Source organism: Pteropus medius, unplaced genomic scaffold (assembly GCF_902729225.1).
Source record: "Pteropus medius unplaced genomic scaffold, Ma_sr-lr_union100, whole genome shotgun sequence".
In the NCBI taxonomy this organism is placed as follows: domain Eukaryota; kingdom Metazoa; phylum Chordata; class Mammalia; order Chiroptera; family Pteropodidae; genus Pteropus; species Pteropus medius.
In genome coordinates, this window is record NW_024342471.1 from 5111774 (window position 1) to 5134402 (window position 22629).

Below are 22629 nucleotides of genomic sequence, written 5' to 3' on the forward strand. Positions count from 1 at the left end.
CACACTCCAGAAGGAGAAAGTGTTGGCTTTAGCTGTATAACCTTAGCTAAGTCGCTTTGCCTCTCTGGGCCCTAATTTCCTACCTGTATGAGAATTATCTAGAAAATACACATGGAAGGCTGAGTCCTGAGCCCTGGAGATGAGCAAGGGGCAATAGAAGGGTTGATTTCCATGACTATTGCCATAAAAATCAGGCAATGATTTCTAGGGCCCTGTTAAAAGATAACTTTCAGAAAAAGATAAACCATAACTCTCTTACCAACCAAAAAATGACCATGTGTTAAAGATTTTATTTTACTTGATAAACAAGAAAAGAACCAGGCAGATGTTATAACCGATTCAAAGGAGAAATCGAAAAAGCACAAATGTATATGGACTAAAGGAATTGAATTATAAATGGAGACAGTTTTTCTATAAGGAGAGGGAAGACAATTGTATCAGACAAGACAGAGTTTGCATAGCTATCAACTACCTGCAGTTTCCAAAGAGGCACAAAATAGCTCAAAGACAATGAACAGGGCTAGAATCAGCAGAGGGGTGTGCTATAGTTTTCTCTATAGACCATTTTGGCCCAGAGATCCCAGGCTTTTCATCTTGGGGAAATGCAGCACTTCTCAACTTTTCTGAGTTTCAATTTTTTTATCCGTAAAATGGCATTGCTAGTTGTATTACTTCGTCATGAAGGTGAAATAGAATGGGGCTTCTATGTAGCAAGCTGTTCTTTCTTTTCAGGGCTCAGATTTTAGGGTAGGAGCCACATAGAATGGGGCTTCATATGTAGCGTGCATAGAATGGGGCTTCATATGTAGCAAGCTGTTCTTTCTTTTTAGGGCTCAGATTTTAGGATAGGAGCCACATATGCTGTGGAGTCAGGCCCCTTGTTTTGTGAGTGTTGCCTCATTTCATCCTCCTCACAACTCTATAAGGAGAGGCTCTTATAAGTTTTGATTAGGGAACCAAGGCTCACAAAGATGGTGGCACTTGCTCAAAGATCCTCTGAAAGTAAACTTAAACTGGGTTCAGACCTAGGTCAGTCTGGTCTCGCAAGCTGTATAATTTTGTTGAATGCCTGTGTGACCTTGAGAAGTTCTCTTCCTTTGATGGCCTCAGTTTTCCCATCTCTCCAGGAGGGTTGGCTCAGCTGACCTCTCAACGACATCTTCTATTTTGTCCACACTGTTTGGAGCTTCATGGCTGCTGAGTTGGCCAAGCCAGAGCAACTCTGGGAATGGCCTGGTGGCAGGTGGCATGGGTGTGGCAGGGTAACTAGCTGCCAGGGATGTGGCAGGGATGAGGTCCAGCCTCTGGCATGCCAACCTCAGCCGATCCAGAACTGCCATAGTTTACACCTTGTTCATTAGGCTGGTGGGAAGGGCCAGGTCCAGCCGGACTTTACAAGGAAAAAGGAAAAGATATTTCTCAACTGCTGGGTCAAACCCTGGGTTGGTGAGGATGGGGCACCAGCCAGCTCTATCCGAATCAGTGTTTTCCCTTTGCTTTATTCATGACCCAGCTGTCATTCTTCACATAGCTGTAACCTTAGAGAATCCCTGTGCTAAATTGCAGCAGGAAGGCAGTTTGTCCTTGGGATCAGAGCATCTGATGCACCCAGCTCTATGCCAAATCCTTTGGTGGGGCCAAGGAAGGGGCCTTTGTCTTCAGAGCGTTCAGCTGTCAAGTCTTCATCACAGGCTGTAATGCTTAGGAATGCTTGGTTTGCAAAGGAAGGAAAACTCAACTCAAACTGGTTTGAGTAAAAAAAGCAGTTTATCGGCTTACTCTGTCCTAAAGAAAAAAGTGAAATGGGGAGGCAAAAAGAGGGGAGGAGTGAGGCAGGCATATTTTAACTAGGAAGGGCAGGGACAGTCTCCCTGACAAGGTACATTTGAGCAAAGACATGAAGAGGAGAGGAAGTAAGCCAGGTGGATGTCCCAGACAGTTGGCACAGCAAGTGCAAAGGCTCTGAGGTAGAAGTGTGCTGGTGTGTGTGTCTAGAGCTCAGGGAGGGAATGGAGAGGTGGGAGATTATGTCAGAGGGGTCACCTAAAGCCAAATATTAGGAAAAGACTTGGAAAAAATTTTTCTTAAAGAAAGCTCTTTATCCCGTGGCCTAACAGAAAGTCGAGTTCCCACAGGCTTTGGTGGGAGGGGAGATTGAGGTGGGGAGGAGAAGTAGTATAAAAGGGGGATGAAGCAAGGACCACCTCTTCCCATTCTGGCCCTCCTTGGCCTTGGGAGGCCCAGACTAAAAGCCAAAAAGAGAATTAGTGGCCTGGGCTCCATGAGAGTTGATAAGGGATCCTGTCATCAGTGACAGCCCCTGTGGGCAAAAGCCTCCTTTGGAGTCACCTAAAGTCACCAGGCAACTGAGCTGGGCCAGAGTAGTCTGACAGCTGACCCCCACCAAGGCTGAGCTCTGGGTGTACATGGTACTCTCTGTAACAAGAATGCTCAGACCTGACCCCCTTCCAGGAGTCATAACTTTGTGGGAGAGTAACTGGTGGGTACTCCAGGCTCTTGGGAGAAATTAGAAGATATCAGCCAACTGCTTTATTTCACACATGGGGAAACTGAAGCAGAGAGTAACTAGCATACCCAGGGTCACGCAATGGGATAGCAGCAAAGCTGGGACTTGAATAAAATTCTTGACACCAAAGTCAGTGCTTCTTTCTAAATCCTATGGAGAAAAAAGAGTGAACACTCCAGCTCTAGAATTAAATGGCACTTGAATTTTGGCTCCACCAGTTGTTAGCTGTGTGACCTGGGTAAGTTGCTTCACTTCTCTGTGCCTCAGATTGCTCATCTATAAAATGGAAGAAATGATAATAACAATACCTGTCCCATGGGGTTGTGACAAAAATTAAAGTGATATCTGCCAAAAGTTCAGAAATGCAAAAATGGTGCAGTAGGATTTCCAAAAATTCTTTTTTTCTATAAAGCAATGACAAAATGGGAAAAAATTGTCAAAATCAATGCCTTTTCAAAATTCTTGAAATTAAAGGCTTGCAGCAATCAAGGGAGCATTTATTTGAGGAAAAGGGCTAATCATAGTAAGAACAGTGACCATTGTGGCATTTTAACTTGCCCTATTCCATCCCCCTCCCCCAACTCCATGATAGACTTGATATCTAGCAACCCAGCAGCCACCGGAGGGAAGAGAATAAAGTTGAAGCTCCCTCACAGTCTCATTTCCAGAGATGTCAGAGGGGTTACCTGACATCTTTTTGGCCTGTCTGGTGGTATCCTAGAAGTCCCCAACTTGCAAGGCTGTCTTTATTTGAACTGACTAGGAGCTTACCCTTATTCATGGGGGCATTTGTCAAAAATATTTAGAGGCAATTGTTTAACTTTGCGGCTGCCTGAGGTGGTAGATAACATTTGGGGAAAAAAATAGACTAATCAAAAAGCCTAAAAGGAAAAGCTGAAGAATGAGACGCCCATAGGAATTTTGAAAAGCTCTATCATAGTCCTGGGAATCTAGGAGTCCATGTACATGTGTAGGGCTAAGTACATGCCTAGGGCTGCACACATGCACAGGAAAGATCTGCAAATGTCCTAAGCTCTCACCTCTGGCTAACCTTAAGGCTCTGCACAAGCAGGGAGTGAAGGCTAAAGCAGTTATCAACTGCCTGGATGAGTGTTGAGAGTATGCCCCAACCCACACAGAGAACTCCTCAGCAAAGACTGGAAGACTTATTAGTTCCAGGCACTTAGAGAAATCTCTTTCCAATCATTAGCTGACCACCAAGATAACTGAACAGAGATTTCAGTGCCATACACACAAGAGAAAATAGACTTTACAAAATTAGTCCAGAAAAGTCACCAAACAAATACCAACAACATACAGCAACAGGGACAAACCCTGGGGCTGAGGGAAAATCTGATTTCCAGAGTCACCACATTATATTATGCAAAATGTCCATTTTCAACAATGAAAAAATTATGAGACATGAAAAGAAATAAGAAAATATGGTCCTTACACAGGAGAAAAAACATCCATAGAAAGTGTCCCTAAGGAAGCCCAGATATTGATTTACTAAACCAAAACTTTAAATATACTATTTTGAATACAAAGAACAAGAGGAGATCATGTCTGAAGAAGTAAAGTAACAATGATGTCTCACTAAATAGGGAATTCCAATAGAGATAGAAATTATATAAAAAGAACCAAATGAAAATTTTTGAGTTGAAAAGTATCATACCCAAAATAAAACATTCACAAGAGGGGCTCAGCAAATTGTAGCAGGCAGAAAAAGAATTAGCAAACTTGAAATTAGGTCAATTGAGATTATCCAGTCAGAAGAATAGAGAAAAAACAAACAAAAAAATGAACAGAACCTCAAAGACTTATGGGACATCATCAAGTACAACATTGTATGCATAATGAGAGAGAATATTTGAAAAAATTATTTGATTAAAAAAAAACATTAATCTATACATCTAAGCAGCTCAATAAACTCCAAGTAGAATAAGCTCAGAGATCTACATCTAGACACAGCATAATCAAACTGTGGAAAGTCAAAGACAAAGAAAGAATCCTATAAACAGTGAGAGAAGTGACTCATTAGGTATAAGAGCTCCTCAATAAGATTAACAGCTGATTTCTCATTAGAAATCATGAAGGCCAGAAGGCAGTGGGATGACATATTCAAAGTGCTGAAAGAAAAATACTGTCAATTCTACATCCAGCAAAACTATCCTTAAAAAATAAAAGAGAAATTAAGACATTCCCAGATAAATAAAAGCAGAGAATTTGTTGTAGCAAACCTGTCCTTAAAGAAATACTGAAAACTATAAGACATCATTGAAAGAAATTAAAGAAGACCTAAATAAATGGAAACACATCCAGTGTTCATGGATTAGAAGATATAAAATGGCAATACTCCCCAAATTTATCTGAAGATTGATTGTAATCCCTATCAAAATCCTTACTGATGATTTTGAAGATATTTATAAGCTAATCCTAAAATTCATATGGAAATGGAAGGGACCAAGAATAGTAAAAAAACAATCCTAAAAAGACAGACAATTTTGGAGGACTGACACTTTCCTATTTTAAAATCCACTACAATGCTACAGCAGTCAAGATTGTATGGTACTGGCATGAGGACAGACATAAAGATCCCTGAATGGAATTGAGAGTCTAGAAATAAATCAGTACATTTAAGGACAATTGGTTTTTGACAAAGGTGCCAAGATAACTCAAAAGGGGAAAGAATAGTCTTTTCAACAAACCATGTTGGGACAACTGGATATTCATAAGCAAAAGAATAAAATGGAACTCTATCTCGATGCATATATATATATATATATATATATATATATATATATATATATATACTAAATATATGTATATTTAGTATATATATATATACTAAATATATATATATACTAAAAATATATATATACTAAAAATGGATCAAAGACTTAAATATGAGAGCACTATAAAACTCCCAGAATGATTTCTTAGATATGACACCAAAAACACACACAAAAAAATTAAAAACTTTGTAATTCAAAGAACCCTATCAAGAAAGTAAAAATGGGAGAAAATATTTGCAAGTCATTTATCTGTATAAATCTATAAATTTGCAAGTCATAGTATCCAGACATACACAGGACTCTTATAACTCAACAACAATAAAAAAAAACAAAAACCAATAGCCCAATTTAAAAATGAGCAAAGGATTTGCATAGACACCTTTTCTAAAGAAGATATACAAATGGCCAAAAATAACATGAAAAAATGCTAGATGTCATTAGTCATTAGGACAATGCAAATTAAAACCACAATGAGACAACACTTCACTAGGATAAAATTTTTAAAAAGATGTATGATAACAATTGTCGGCAAGAATGTGGAAAAGTTGGAACTTTCATATGATGCTAGTTGAAATGTAGAAGATTGCAGCCTCATTGGAAAATGATTTGACAGTTCTTTAAAAAGTTAAATGTAGAGTTATTATAAACCATGAATCCTAGTTATATACTCAAAAGAACTGAAAACATATTCACACAAAAATTTGTACACAAATGTCAATAACAATAGTATTTTTAATAGGCCAAAAGTGAAAATGACCCAAATGTCTATCAGCTGATAAATGGATAAACAAAATGTGTTATACCCATATAATAAAATATGACTCAGCCATAAAAAAGAATGAAGTATTGATACAGGCTACATCATGGATAAACCTTTAAAACATGATGCTATTTGAAAGAAGCCAGCCTGAAAAGGCCACATATTGTTCGATGCTATTTATATGAAATGTCTAGAATAATCAAGTCCTTAGAAACAGAAAGTAGATTAGTCGTTGCCAAGGGGCCAGGAAGAAGGGGAATGGGGAGTGACCGCTAATGGATATGGGTTTTTTTCTTTTTCCCTTTTTGTCCCATCTACCTAGGAAGAAAGAAAAAGGAAATCAGAGAAGAGAAATAATCAGGGAAAAAGAGGTAGAGATGGAAACAAGATCCCTGGGAGCTTCTTTTACGCGCACGCGCGCACACACACACACACACACACACACACACACACACGCACACACACTACAAGGTGGGCTGCTATCAAACGTCAAGAAAGGCAAAGAGATCAGTTCATGAAAGCAAATACTCTGCCTTGTTTGTGCACATCTGCTCGCTGTAATAAATTCTAACTCCGTGCACACACACTCTCCTTCCATCCTCATAACAAGTTTGTTAGGTAGGCACTATTATCACTCCCATTTTTCACATGTGGAAACTAAGAGTAATGTGCTTGACTGCAGAAGGTTGCTCTTATCTATGATGCTGCCCTATTCATAAAACACTGAATGCAGCATCTAGTAGGAGAGAAAATATTGTTGTTGTCTTCCCAGTCCTTACTCCAAGATAAATTGTAGAGGATGCTACAAATAGAAATCAGGGGATTCTTGAGTTCTAGAAAGGCTTAATTCTGCCACCAATTAACTAGACGCCCTTGAATAGCAGTGACAATAGCCTTGCTTATCACCAGGCCCTTCCTGCCCACTATCCTATCTGCTCATCGCAGGCAGCCCTCTAAGGTAATAGAGAGTGGAGTGTCAGCATCCTCCTGCCTTGTAGAGACTAAAGCTGCTTGCCACAGGTTACTTAGCAGGTCACTCAGCAGGTCACTGGGAAGGTTTGTGATATCATCACTGTTTCTCCCGGGCCTCAGTGTTCCCATCTGTAGAATGGAAAGAAGGGCACTTAGGCTGGACAATTTCTAAACTCTCAGACCTGGTATGAAGTTTCTGGAGTGCAAGAAAAAAAAAAACAAGAGAAAGGGGAAAGAAAGAAAGGAAGAAAGGATGAAGAGATATAGAGTGTTAAGGGGTGGCTTAGATTTCAGCTTTTTTTTTTAGATCATAATGAGAAAAAATTCAAACCAGATGTTGTCCTGGTGACTTTCAGTAGCTGAGAGTGGAACTGTGGTGTGATAATACCACATTAGCTTAAAGCAATATATCTATCAACAGCTCCAGTCATCGGAGTAAAGCAGTTGGCATTTGTAGGAATCATGTCCCCCACACTTGAGTTCAGCTTTTGAAAGGGCCTCAGACTCCGACTGGGTTCACAAATTCTTCCAGGAAAGGCTCATTCTTCAGAGGTTGTCCACCCCCCATCTCCCACTCACACCTCTGGGGAGAGCCTCACTCATAGGGCAAGGCCGGGGCTCCAGTCACTCACTTGGCGACACATTTGAGGCAGGATGGGGCAGCAGCAGCCAAAAGAGCCAGGCTCAGTGGGGGCTGATGGAGCATGGCCCAAACAGCCCACAGGATCACAGGCCACATTGTTATTACTTTTTAATTAAAATGGCGTCTTTTTCCCTTATTACAAAAGCCACGTCTGTTTATTTTAGCAAAATCAGACAGGCCAGACCAGAAAAAAAGAAAAATTAAAAACTACCCATGACCCAGAGAGAGCCATTGTTAATGCCGGGTATACTCAGGAATCACAAACTAAATGCATAGACGGCCAGGCAGTTAATGTAAATGTGAATTGGATGGTATTAAAATTAATATAAACATGTGAGTAGGGTGAATTAATTTATATGAAAATTAATATAACTGAATTGTGATATTAGAAATATCAGGAATGTTTGACTCTATAGAGTAATAGAGAGTATGGAGCCAGTGTAAAGATATTTAAAAGTCAGAGAGGTTTTAAATAATGACTTAGACTCCAAAGATCACCAGTTTGAAATAGCTGCTGTCTGTCTTTCTAGATCTATCAATCTATCCTTCTATCTAAAATACACACTTATGTATAAGTATGTGTATGTCTAAAGATATATATATATATATACATATATACACACATGTATACAGATAAACACATACATGTATACACATACATCAAGTGGAATTTTATGTGGATACTCAATTTATTTAGATAAATTTGGAAGTGCTGAGGTTGAAGGAAGATCAGTGGCTCTACCCCTCTCACCACCTTCTCACCCAAACAGCAGCTTAAATAACTCTGGGCAACACAGAAATCTGGTTTGAAAACCAATCATCTATCCCACTGTTCCCTAATCTTTGCATTTCATGGACCAATAAATTCCACCTTGCCACAGGTTACTTAGCAGGTCACAGAGCCTCGATCTAGTGTTGTCAATTTTTCATCAGGTGTGGCAGGCATGGCTAGCTGCCCTCTCAGTAGCCACTTCCTACAACCCTATCCCTTTCTTTCTTTCTTGGTTTTGTTTGAGGGCCCATGCATTCTGTCTCAGGCATTTAATCATCATTTGTAGAGCCAACATGGTAATCTCGTTTCCTTTTGCCAAGTTGTTGATTTCCTAGACTCCCTTGCAGCTAAGAGTGGCCCTGTGACCTAATTTAGCTAATGAGACATAGAGGAAGTCTGCTGGAGACTTATGAGAAAGGTTTTGCTTTCCTGTAAAGGGGAAAACATCACTGGCACCATCTCATCTCCTCTCTTCCTACCTTAAACATGAATACAATGCCAAGAACAGCGGCAACCTTCTTGGGACTATGAGAGAAAGGGTGATCACAGAGATGCCAACCTGCCCAGCATTGGTGAGCACTGAAATGTCCCCAGTAATCACTACCTCCAGACTTCTTTTAATGTGAAAAAACAAGCCCCTATTTGTGTATGCTACCATTAATCAGATATTTTGTTATGTACAGCTTGGAAAGAAGTAAGAAGTTAACATCATCAAGCCAAAGAAGTAGAACAGAGATAATATTACAGATAAGAAAAGTTCTATGGACATCTTATTGTCTCTTTTTTTCTGATTTTGCCATTGACTAGCAAAAACTTTTTACCAAGGAGCTTTGGCCCATGGACATACAACTGGGAACTGTCCATCTTTACCGCAGCAGCAGATCAAATGAGTAAAAAATAGTCCATCATCAGGGCTCCAGTCATTAGATAGACAGACTCCTATTGTTGGACATTAAGATTGTTTCCAGCTATTTCCTATATAAACAGTGTTGCAATGAACATCCTTGAAACTAAATCTTTGCCTTCGTATTTGTTGATTTACTTAGGATAAGTTCCTAGAAATAGAATTTGAAGGTTGAAGAATATGTATGTTTTAGGCTTTAGCTCATATTGCCTAACTGTCTTCCAGGAAGAAAATGCCAAGTTATACAGTCACCTCCACATAGATGTTTCACACAACTTGGATTGATAACACAAGTCACCCCAGGATCCTTCCCAAACTGTGCTTTGGGCCAACGTGGTTTGAGTTAGCTAGCTTCTGCCCTCTACAACCAGGAGTCCTGATTTATACACCTGTGCCACCTCCATCCCTCCTAAGATCAAAGCCACTTGCATATTTACAAGTGGTCACTGCCCATCTTATAATCCTCTCTTGCCCTTCCCCCAGAGCAAGGAGAATAAAGTCAAGGCTCTAGTCAGCTTCAGACACTGGCTGTGCCATCAGGGCCTGCTCACGTCTGCAGCCTCATCACCTACCTTTCTCTGGCACATCAAGCCGTAAGGAGCTACGTACCATTCTACAACCACATTATGAGTTTTTGTGCTTCTGTGCTTTCGTACATGATGTTTGCATACTGGGAAGGCCTTTCTTCTCCTCCTTGTTAACTGGTGCTCGTCTTTCAAAATTCAGCTCAAATATCATTGCCACCAGGAAGCTTTCTTGATCTCCCCAAGCTGGGAAAGGACCCCACTCCTCTTTATAATGCTTTTCAAATAATACCCTGGTTAAACTCTTATAACTGCCTATCCACCTGTCTTATTCCCCCGCCAGAATGTTAGATCCTCAAAGGACAGAGAACCAGGGAGAGAGAACTCCTTCCTAAGGAAGCCCCGTCCTCCTCTCTGCTCTCCACACATACAAACTCTGCCCACCTTTCAAGAGCTTGCACAAAGACCTCACAGCCCCGACCCTGGAAATTTTCCCTAGTGACCTCAGAACCCTTTGGCTCCATTGCAGCCTGGTTCATTTGGCCCTGTGCCTGAGGAAACAATTGCCAGAAAGCAGGGCCTAGAATTGTGCTTAGGCTTTGTCACTGTCTCAGCCCCCATTGGGCTGCTATAACAAAACACCATAGACTGGGGGCTTAAACAACAAACACTTATTTCTCACAGTTCTAGAAGCTGAGAGGTCCAAAATCAAGGCACTGGAAGATTCATTGTCCGGTAAAAGCTCTTTTCTTGGTTTTCAGATGGCTGATTTCTTGCTGTGTCCTCATATAGGACAGGCAGAAAGAGAGAGGACCCTGGTCTCTTCCACTTCTTACAAGGACACGAAGCTTGCTATGGTGCTCCCACCCTCATGACCTCATTTAAACTTAATTACCTCCCAAAGGCTCCACCTCCTGATAGCATCACATTAGAGGCTAGGGCTTCAACATTTCAATTTTGTGCGGACATATTTAGTCCATAGCATCACTAACAAGCTGTGTGACCGCAGGCACACCCTTCCCCTCTCTGAGCCTGATCTCCCTTTTGTACAAGAAAGGGATCAAAAAAAAAAAATTCTTGACCAGTCAATAAACTCTAAAGGAGAAATTTATAGTTTTTGACTTCATCTTCTCAGCATCCATTCCCCTTTCTTCTGGAAAATGCCCTGGTTCCCTTCTTTCAGTCCCGGAGATCTGGGAGTGGAGCACTGGACCTAAGCCCACTTGGTCACAGTTATAGGTTTAAGTATGCGATCTTGTGACCTGAGATGAATCCCTAAACTACTGCTGGAATTCCTGGAAGATTGTCACCACTTTGTGTAGCTCTGGAATCCAAAAGCTAGAGCTACCTAGGTTGCTGCAGAATGGGATCCACAGAGATGGATCCAGAGAGAAGCCAGATTCTGATGACATTATTTGAACCCTATATCCAGCCTCTCCTCGACTATTTGATTCTCTTTTCCTTCTCCTTTCCTCCTTTTTATCCTCTCCATTATTTCTCTGTCCTCTGTCTCTCTCCCACATCCCTGAGCTCCTGAGCATCTTGCGCCCTCTGTTGCCCTACCCACCACATGTACAGGTGTTTTAGACTCAGGTCTGTTCCAGGTTGTGAGCTGGCCCAGCTAGCTGCAACCTTGACCCCAGCAGAGGTGGGAACTGGATCCTCAGAGGGACTGTGAGGAACAGGCTGCAGAGGGCACATGGAAGGAGCAGAGAGACTTGGTACAGGGAGTGTTCCTAGAACCCTCTTCAAGGAGTTTCTTTATTCCAAGCTCATGACTCAGTTAGCACCGGCAGCTTTGTTAACAATTTAAGTGCTAACTCCATGCCGGCTCTGCGTACTCTTCATAGCGCTGGAGAAGGGAGAAGGCTTTCTCCTTATTTGTCTCATTTGCTCATTACTGAAACAATTCCAGGTCAGCACTAGACAATGCAGGGAGAATTAAAGGAAATGGTCTCCTTTATGGCTTTCATATCATTCTTATGATGTTAATTAGCAGGAAGCACAAAAGACAGCTATGCCATCACCTGATTCCATGCAGTTCCTCACCCAATCCTCAGCTCATCATCTCTTTCTGGGACCATTGCCCTTTAGTATTTGCCCTGCCAGCAGCATCTAATTGCCTCCAAATCACTGACAGTGTGCTTTGTCTGAAATGTGAAGTATTCAGGACACTCCACAAATTCAAGGAATGGGTTAGTTACATATTGCTGCATAACAAATCACAAAACCAAGGGTCTTTGCAAACTAAGGTTCTTAAATAGTGCTTTGCAAACCAGTCCTCAAGCCAAATTTGCCCTTTCGCTTGTTCTTATAAATAAAGTTTTATTAGAACACAGCCATGCCCATTCATTTGTGTATGATCTATGGCTGCTTTTGCAGAGTTGAATAATCTTAACAGAGACTATATGGTCCACACAGATTGAAATATTTACTATCTGGCCCTTAACAGAAAAAAGTTTGTCAACCCCTAGATTAACACAATAATAATCATTTATTATCTCTCATGGTTTCTACGGGTCGGGAATTTGGAGCAGCTCAACTGGGTGATTCTGGCTCAGGTATTTCATGAGGCTCTAATTGGCTAGAACCTGCACTCATCTGAAGGTTGACTGGGGCTAAAGGATTCTCATTCAAGAAGGTTCACTCATATGGCTGGCCAATTGGTGCTTGATATAGGCTGGGGGCCTCAGTCTCTCTTAACATGGGCCTCAACACAGGATAGCTTTAGTGTCCTCATGGCACAGTGGCTGCTGTCCCCAGAGTGAGTAATTCAAGAGAACAAGGTCAATGCCTTTATAGCTAGATTCAGAAGCCACACACTGTCACTTCTGTCATATTCTACTGATCACACAGGTTAGTCCTGATTCGATGTAGGAAAGTACATCCCAAGAGAATAAATACCAGGAAGTAGGATCAGTGGGGCCATCTTAGAAGTCGACTACCACATGGAGGATGCAAACTCATGTTCCCATGAACATTTTGATCCGAAGATGTGTTTTCTTAGGCTTGCACTGTGCTTTAAGTCAATTATTTTAAATTGGGAGATTTCACAAAATATCTAAAATATCTAAATAATCCCACATTTCCATATGTAACAACAGGGTGTCAGTGAATAACAGCTGTCTTCTTTGCATGGGACTTGACTCTTTCTAGCTTATCACATTCCCCAACATTCTTTATTAATTATTGATAGGGAAATTGAATTTTAGTGATAATTAATAAGTATCCTTAGGCTGTTTCCTCAATGGGAAGAAATACTTCTGCATTTTTGCAGCCTCATCTATATTAAAAGAGGGCAAAGAAAAGACATTAAGTGGGCCTTCCACTTTAGGAAGAATCAAGGGGACCATATTTCTTATTCAGAGAGAAGATTATTTCCGTATATTTAATATGTATATAGAGTATACACATTTTAAACAACTACAACCACCACAGCTTATAAATGTTGCTGCTTGGCTTGTGGAAGTCAACTGCCTTAGTTTGGCATTAAAGATCTTTTGTAATCTGGCGCCTCCCTATCTTAAAGACAATGTGACATAGAGATGAAGAATTTAGTTATTGTGGCAGCTGTTATTCACTGTCACTCTACTGTTACATGTGGAATCAGACCAGATGGATTCAAATATCAGCCCCACCACTCACCAGCTAAGAACTAAATTTTCTCATCTCAAAATGTTTCGAGTTTTGTGACTACCTCTCCACTCTATTTCCAGCCCTGCCAGCACTCCAGCTACCTGAACACTCCAAACTATTTTAGGCCTCTATACCTTTGCATATTCTGCTCCTCTGCAATTCACATGTCCTACTTCTCTGACGCAAGACTTAGTCCACAGTTATCCACTAAGGTCATCCTTAATACTGTTTAGCAAACACATATGGTTCTCCTGGGCATGACACGTGTGATGGTACTTCTTGGTCTCTTTTGTGATTAGGTTGGGGTAATGTGACAAGATCTGGTCAATGTTTGTGGGTAAAAGTAATACATGTCTCTTCCAGGCTAGAGCATCTAACGGCAGGTTCAAGACTCTCCAGAATTCTCTCTTCCCTCTGTCATAGTAACTGGGTCCTGGAGTGAGGATGATGGTATGAGCCAAGCCACAGGCAAGCCATGTTTAGATGTGTAAAGCAAAAAAATCCACCTTTTTTTAAGACTTCAAAGTTGTTACAACAGCCTATACTAACTCCTTTCCTTAAGAAAATTTCTTTAAGCTTTCCTCTGAGGGCCCTGATAAGGTTCTGTGGGTTGTCATGGCAACCAATACAAACCAGTGTCAGTACATTACCCCCTATGGCCCTGTATAAAATAACTGGCTTGCATATATCACGATGCTCACTGGTACTGTTCTCTCCTCAGAGTGGCCTCCCCTAACTACCCATGTAAAGACATTCTCTCCTCTGTTCTCTGAATGAATACCCAGCTTAATTAGTTCTTGATACTTTATTCTCAACAGCAATTATTTTTATTTATTTACTTGTTTACTGTTTGCCTGTTTCACTAAACAATAAGTTTACAGTCCTGGGGCCTAGCTCAGTGTCTGATACAGAGATCTTAATAAATGAATGAATGAACAAATGAATGATTAATGAAAACTGCACATCCAGTGTTTAGTATGGTGCCTAGCACATAGTGTGTGCACCTGAATGAAGAGCCCCTGGTACGACTCAACAATTCATCTACTCTTGACCACATTCACAAGTGTCCTCTCTTAGACCGAAAATAGAGAGGCAGCAGAAGGCCCCGTAAGGGGCTCTTGCTGTTGCCTTTATGTTTTCCTTTGCCACAAAATCTCCTGTGACCATTTAAAGCCAGGAAACAAAATCAAAGGGCCTTGGATTCAAAGGACACTAATTACCTTTCAAAGAGTTCCCCTTGGCTTTAGCCACATGATTCCCGTCAGAGGCCGTGGGAGTCTGTGGTTCCTGTGTCGGGCTTTGAAACTGGGAGGGATTAATGGGACTTGATTAAACCACAAATGTCAGGAAGTGTGGAGGGCAGCTCGGAATGCTAGCCACCTCTGTCTGTCCTGGAAGTGAGGACAGTCACTGACCTCCCTTCCTTCACCATGCTTGAGCTTCTGATAAAGGAGCTATGGGAGAAGGCATCTTCTTCCCCTATACTCAAGGATATCATGTTCATGCTTACAATGAAGTTCACTTACATGGAAATGATTGACATGCTAACGAGAATTTGGTTTTGCATTTCGCTAAGGCAGGTGTAATAGGAAACCTGCCCACTAATTTCCTATGCCCTGACGTCTGCACAGCAACCTCCTCAACTCCACAACAGCAAGCTTTTGCTAATATAGTTGATAATAATGACATTAATAGGTACCAGTTCACTGAGCATGTACCTTAGTACTAAGCACTGAGCATGTTGCTTTTTGTGGTTGATCTTATTTCATCATCATCATAACCTCTCTGGGGGGAGTTAAGGGCTCTCATTAGCTCCATTTCACAGATGAAGAAACTGAGTCTCAGAGAGGAAGAACCACTTACTCAAGGTCACACAGCTTGGAAGTGACAGATCGACATTTAGCCCTGAGTCTCTTCCACTTCAGCACCTGAACTGTTTGCATCTTTTGGTAAATTCTGAGAGCCCATCTGTCTGAAATTCCATGAGGAAGGATTCTGCAAAAGACGGTAAGATAAGAGAAATAGACAGACATGTTGGAGAAATCTGTAACAACTGTGATGGAGCCTCAATTAGTTTGCAAGCTGACCCCAGGCCTGACTCCTGAACCATTTTATTAATCCCCCAACTACTGTGGAAGAAGCAGGTTAACACTTCCAGTCAGGAAGCTTTTTAGCTCAGAGTAGCTAGAATGCAACTCAGTGAGAAGACCCTGTGGATTTGCTCACCATACATCATCCCCAACCCTTCTTTGCCTGCCTCCATTATAGAAGTTGGAAAAACCAAATACTCACTTTCCTAGCATTCCTTGCTGCTAGAGGTGCCCATGTGGCCAATTTTGGCCAATGAGACATATGTGGAAGCCTCCACTTTCCCCAATAAGAGCGAGAGACATTGCTTGAAGCAGCCTTCTTCATTCCTGACTGTCACGATGTGACAGCCAAATGTGGCAGTCTTCTTGTGTTCAGAAGGAAAGACCAAGAGAATCACAGACTTTGCTGAGCCATCAAAGCAATGCTAACCACTGCCTACCTCGAGAATTCTTGAAAGTGAGAAGACCAAAACCCCTATTTATTTAAGCCCCTTTAGCTGGATTTCCTATTGCTTGAAACCAAAAGCATCTTACTGGTACAGCATTTCATCCTATGTCTCTTATTAAGAACAAACAAATTTCCCAGAGAGCTCCCTCCCTATAGATTCCCTTCATATATCTGTCCAGAATTTTGTCCAATGTTTCTTCCTAAGCTAATTGCTGGTCAAGAGAAAGGAACAAACGTGGTTGACCTGGATAGCTGGGTCTTAGTCCCAGAGTTTTTGATTCAGTAGGTCTGAGGGGGTGTCTGAGAATTTGCATTCCAGGGAAATGTTCTGCTCCACTATCTAGTCATATAAAGTTAGAGAGAGTTCACTATGGAGACAAGTAGTGAAGGAAGGCTCCTCAGAGGAGGGGTCATGAGCTAAACCTTAAAGAAAACTTTAAGGATGAAGAAGATGTATAAGGATGGTAACAGGAAGGAAGGCCATGAGTGAGAAAGGAATGGTAAGGAAGGAGGTAGAGAGAACAAAGCGAGTGTGGTCAGCAGTAAAATGAAGAGGGCTGGATTGTGGTCAGGCTGTGGCTTGGTATGGGCCCGAGTCTGTGGACAGGATGGCTGTGAGCAGGCACTGTGATGGTGCATGGATTGAGGTCTAGGCCAGAGATTCTACTTGGCTGTGTGTTCCAAGGAAAGCCCGGCCAAGCAGACACCCCTCTACTTTTGGCTTCACACCCATATCTGTACTCTGGGGATGTCACTGTTAGTCTTCACTTCATTGTATGAGCTTGGTCTTCATCCATTTCTGTCCTTCAGTGATGCTGCCAACAACTTTCTGGCCAAATATAGCCTGCAGACCCATTTGGCATGGCCATATGAGTGGTGTTTTTATAAATGGCTGCAAATTATCTGATACTCCTCCCATCAACAGGTAGGGTCTCTTGAATATGAGTGGGTCTGTGGCTCCTTTGACCAGTAGAGTATGGTAGAAGTGACACTATGGGACTATACGCTACATCATAAAAGGCCATCCTTGAGTGCTCCCTCTCTGGATGTGCAGTGCTTGCTCTCTGGGTACTCTGTCTCAAAAACCAGCCACATGTTGTGAGAAGTGCAGGCCACATGGAGAAGCCACATGTAGGCACTCCAGTGGACAGCCCCAGCTGAGCCCAGCCTTTGAGTCATCCTAGCCCAGGCACCAAATATGTGAACAGAGAAGCCTCTGGATGATTCTAGCCCCAGCCATTTGAGTCTTCCCAGCTGAAGCCCCAGACATTGTGGAGCAGAGTCAAGCCATTCCCACTGTGCCTTGTCCAGACTTCTGACACAGAGAACCCATGGACATAATAAATGGTTGCTTTACGTCATTACATTTGGAATAGTTTGTTACATGGAAATATTAACGAGAAAATAGTGCTTTACAAATTTTTTGATTCTGTTTCCAACATTTAAAATTGAGAAATTTCGCATATAAATTTGGATTTCTGGCTTTTAATGAGAAATCAGAAAATCTAGCCACACTGGCATCCCTGTTTGGCAAAAATTGGTCACAGCTGCCCTCCTGAGAAGGGCTATGGATGTCCTGTCTGCCTTGGCCTCCATCATGCCATCTTTGTTTGTTTAGGTCACCTGCCTGGTCCCCATGGGCATGTGGGTGTGCTAGCCCTGGACCAACTATCCTATAGCCTTGTACGTACCCAACGTTTCATGATGGCCTAAATGTCTCTGACCCCTGTGAGTTCCCCTTTTTTGTCCTTTGGTAAGTCTACCAAACTGAGCAGAGTTCTACCCTTTTCTCTGCTCAGAAAACCACTTATGTGAAATAAAAACCAAGCAGGGTTGGGGGGTGGTGATAGCCATGTCTGGAGCTTGCTTGTCCTGTAAACAATTTCCTGGTGATAATCTTTCCAATTATCCCTCCAAGCTGGAACTGCTGTGTGAACTCAAGCTGGGTGCCCTTGGCTTATCCTGTACATCTTGGAGTCATTAAGATCCAGCTTTCTATTTCCGGGTGAGCTGTCCAGAGCCACTAAGGTCATGATGTCCAGGATCCTTGACACAGACACAGAGAATCACAGTATTATAGAAACTTTGAAACCAATACAGAGCAGATTGTAGGATTTTATACACAGCAAGACTCTTAAAAATCAATTTAAGCACCAAGCATAGACAAGCCAAGTGTAAATTCCAGGAAATATAACTTTATTTTTCCTTATATAATAACTTAATTTATTAGCTTCTATTAATACAAGTAGCTGACTTAATTAGTTAATTCATTCAAAAAATGTTTATCGAGGGCCTTTAGGTACCAGGTATTGTCTTTCTTTCTTTCTTTTTTTAGGTATTTTCTTTCTTTTTTTAAGGAGTGGGAGTATAACCTTATATGACAGATAAAATCTCTGCCACTATGAAGTGTAATTTGCATTCCAGTGGAAGAGACAGATGGAAAACAAATAAACAAATAAACATAGGTAGAATGTGTAGATAGAGCATTTATCACACACACAGTAAGACTCTAAGGAAAATGCTTTAAGGAAAAATCAAACAGAGAAAAGGGACAGGCAGTGATGAAGTAGGAGTGTTATTCTATTCAGAGGGTCAGAGGACATGTCCTGATGAGGCAACTTTTATTTAGAGACCTGGAAGATGTGAGGGAATGAGGCCCATGAAGACCCAGAGAAGAAAGTGCCATATGGGTGAGGGGACAGGAAGTACAAAGGCCCTGAAGTTGAGATGGGGTGTACTTGGCCCATTATGAGAGAAAGAATGGGAAGATCTAGATGCTAGGCAGAGGTGGGAGAGGGAAGGAGAGTAGAGACAGGTTGAAATCTCTGACAATTTAATAGTCTTCTTCCTTATTGGGTTATATCTAAATCTTGAGGGGCTCACATAATCCCAGAATGGGAGGGAGCATCTTGTCTACATGTGATGTATCTAGTTCTGAAGCCATGCTGGCTGCTCTTGCTGTGCCCTCCTCATTCGGATTTTCAGTTGGATGGCTGGCCTTTGATGCCTCACCTGTGCCCCATTCAGGTAACTGGCTCACATCAATTCTCTTACCCGTGGGAATCTGTGGGAGGCTACCTGTCTGCCTAGGCACCTTGTGTAGAATTTTTCAGCTCTGTACTGTGCCAAGGAGGGCTCTGGCTGGGACTCAGATAATACCTCTCTTTATTCACCTTGATATCTCCTTGAAGGGATGGAGGGCTAAGATGGAGGTTGGAAGTGAGTCTTGATCTAGTTTGTGCAAGATCTAAACCTTATACCATTTTGGGTGACCCTCTTTAAGAAAAAGAAAAGAAAATTATGAGTATACATTTGGGTATGAATGTGAATATTTATTTAGAATGAGAGAAGAAAATGAAAATAAATTACAAATTTTAAAAAGCTGGTAAATATCACAAACAATACAAAATCCAGAAAAATAACATGCTATTTTTACTAACTGTATGATATCCCCTATAATACTTTTTCTCTACATTTTTGGCTGCAGACTTTACATCAGAAGCCATGGAGATGAGAAGGAAGTGGAACTACGGATTTAAGGTGCTAAAAGAAAAGACTGTCAACTCGGATTTCTATATCTAGCATAAATCACCTTCAGGAATTAAGATAAAATAAAAACATTCTCAGGAATTAAAGTAAAATAAAAACATTCTCTGGTGAAAGAAAACTAAGAGAATTCATAGCCAGTAAACCTGGCCTAAGAAAAAATCGCTAAAGGAAGTTCTTCAAACAGAAGGGAATTTGGAAAATCAGGAATGAAGGAAGAGCAGCATAAATAGTAATAGTGGTTATAAAATGGTAAATATCTTTCTAAAAATAATGAACCATTCTTTTTCTCTTGAGTTATTTAAAATATTTTGACAGCTAAAAATGAAACTTGGAACATTGTTGGAAATTTTGATATGTGTAGATGTAATATAAAACAACTATAATATAAAGGGAGTAGACTAAACACACATTTATGATGGTAAGGTTTCTACGTTTCACTCGAAGTGATAAAGTATTGATTCCCAGTAGACTGTGACAAGTATGTATACTTCAATCAATAGAACAGCCACTAAACATAACTATATGAAACGATAGTAAAAAACACAGCATCTAAATTAAAATGGAACACTAAAACATGTCCAAATAACCAAAAAAAAAAAAAAAAAAAAAAAAAAACCAGGAAAGGAAAAACAGTAGAATGAAATTAGAGCAAACAAACGCAAAACAAAGAATAAAATTATAGGTTTAAATCCAAACATATCAATATGTACATTAAATGTAAATGGTCTAAACATACCAATCGAAAGTCAGAAATGGCTTCTATGCTATCTACAAGAAGTTCACTTTAAATGTGATGATATTTGTAGGTTAAAATTGAAAGGATGAAAACTAATATACCATGAAAGCACTAATCACAAGAAAACCACATTCATCAGTGACTATATTAATTTCAAAGTAAATTTCAGAGTCAAGAAAACTACTAGTAATAAAAAAAAACGTTAAATAATGATAAATTGGTCTATTCACTAAGAAGGCAAAACAATCCTAATATATGTATGCACCAAACAAAAGAACTTTACAATACAGAAAGCAAACTGACAGAACTGAAAGTGAAATAGACAAATCCACAATTATTATTGAAGACTTCAATACTGCTCTCTCAGTAATCAATAGAATTAATAAACATAAAATCAGCAAGGATGAAGAACTGAACACCATCAAACAACTGTATCTAACTGACATGTGTAGAATACCCAACAACAGCATAACACACATTCTTTTCAAGTGCACACAGAACTCTCACTATCTTGCATGAGGAAATAGGACAAAGGATATAAAAAGTACAGTTAATATCTTAAGATATACTAGCATATACAATCTTCAAATACAGAAAACAAATTCAGAGAATCTCAGAAATATAAACACAGATTCTTTGGAAATGCAGTTTCATTGACCTGTTCTTGAGTTCTAGAAGTGTATAACAATAACAACAACAAAACAATACTAGAATCCCGAATATTTTAAAAAGAATACAATCTTAGAATAATTGCTTCGTAGATTTGTAGAATCTTGGAAATATGGAATGTTAGGTACTTAAAGGATACCTAATCCAGTAGTTTCAAAAGGTCCCAGAAGGCAGTACTATTTCAAAAAGCCTGAAAGAAATTGTACCTTAATAAATGCAGTTTACTTAAGATGTAAAAATCTATCAGAATTTGGAACTTGTGTAAGTAAAATAAAGAGTCTCTCAAAGCAGAAGGACTGAAGATCTCTGAAGTAGTCCAAAGTCATTATTTTATAAATGGAAAAATTTGTAAAATAATGAAAGAGATTGCATTAATGTGGGAAATTGCATTATTGGCCTCAGTTCTTCACTTCTCCCAGTATCTATGCCCTTTGCAGTTTTTCCCCCAAAAGAGGTGATTCTGCATTTACCCATGATATTTGTTTTGGCCAACAAAATGAGGCAGAAATGGCAACATGCCTGTGCATTATGAAGCCTTTCAAGTTTCCATCTGCTGTCTTGTGTTTTTGCCATTACCACGAGAAGAAGGTATCTGCGCTCCCACAGGAGGAAAGTAAGAAACACAGGACAGAACTGCCCCAGCTAACATGCCCTAGCCAAGCCCAGCCTCAAGCAAAGGCCCACCCAACCCACAGTCACATGATCAATCCCAGCCCAGATTAACAGAGTTCTGGCTGACCCACAGTTGCATGAATTACAATAATAAATGTTTTAAGCCACTGAGCTTTGGGATGGTTGTTACACACCAACTGCTGACTGATATAGGAAAGTGACTTAGTGGCACTAATGATTCTTCCTCCAGTTCTCTTTCCATTGTGTCAGTGTTTCCTCAACACTGGATGGAATGCCATGGGTGTACCCAAGGGGATCTAGAAAAGACTCAGTCAGGACTTCGAAAAGCACTGAATCACACAGGGGGAGTGTTATTCTACTTCTTCATTAGTCCTGCTGATAACTTGAAGGAGAAAGTCTCAGGTGCCAACATTTGCTGATACTTTTTTACTTTAACGAAGAGAAAATGCCTCAGGTTCAAATTTTTAGGTAGGCAAGAGTATCGAGCAAGAATCTAATAATGTTATTTAGTTTTTAAAGTATTTACTTTTAAGCTACTTTCTGGTTATAACGAGGGGATAGATACTGCTTTTACTCTTATAGTTGTGATAGATTTTAAAATTTGAAGTATATATGCTTAAATAAATAAATTTTAAGATATTTATTTACATAAAGAAAAAAAAGAGAAGCTAAATAAAAATATGGAGTCAATAAAATAGCAGCTGTTGGTGACACTGGCCAAAACCATACCATGATGATACAGTACCTCAGGATTCTGTCCCACTGTGACAGAGGGCACAGCTGGGCTGTTCAGATGGACTCAAGGGAGTGGGATTGTTTGAAACAAACATCACCAAGTCACGGATCTGCCTAGGATGGGCCTGCCAAAGCTCCCTTCTAGAAGTCATACTTCAAGGATGATTCATATTATATGATGATTTTGGATTGTAATTTGGATTCAGGAGGGTTCTCCTCTCCCCATCTCTCTGTGT

General features: G+C 40.5%; 1 long non-coding RNA gene across 1 annotated transcript in view; it reads left to right on the forward strand.

The window, feature by feature from the left end:
- The window catches only part of LOC120603491 (uncharacterized), a 28614-nt gene extending 8954 nt beyond the window's left edge, over positions 1-19660 (forward strand). Inside the window, exon 2 of the long non-coding RNA XR_005653026.1 lies at positions 19559-19660. This is a non-coding gene — a long non-coding RNA (uncharacterized LOC120603491). The remainder of the gene's footprint in view (positions 1-19558) is intronic.
- The last annotated feature ends 2969 nt before the right edge of the window (positions 19661-22629 follow it).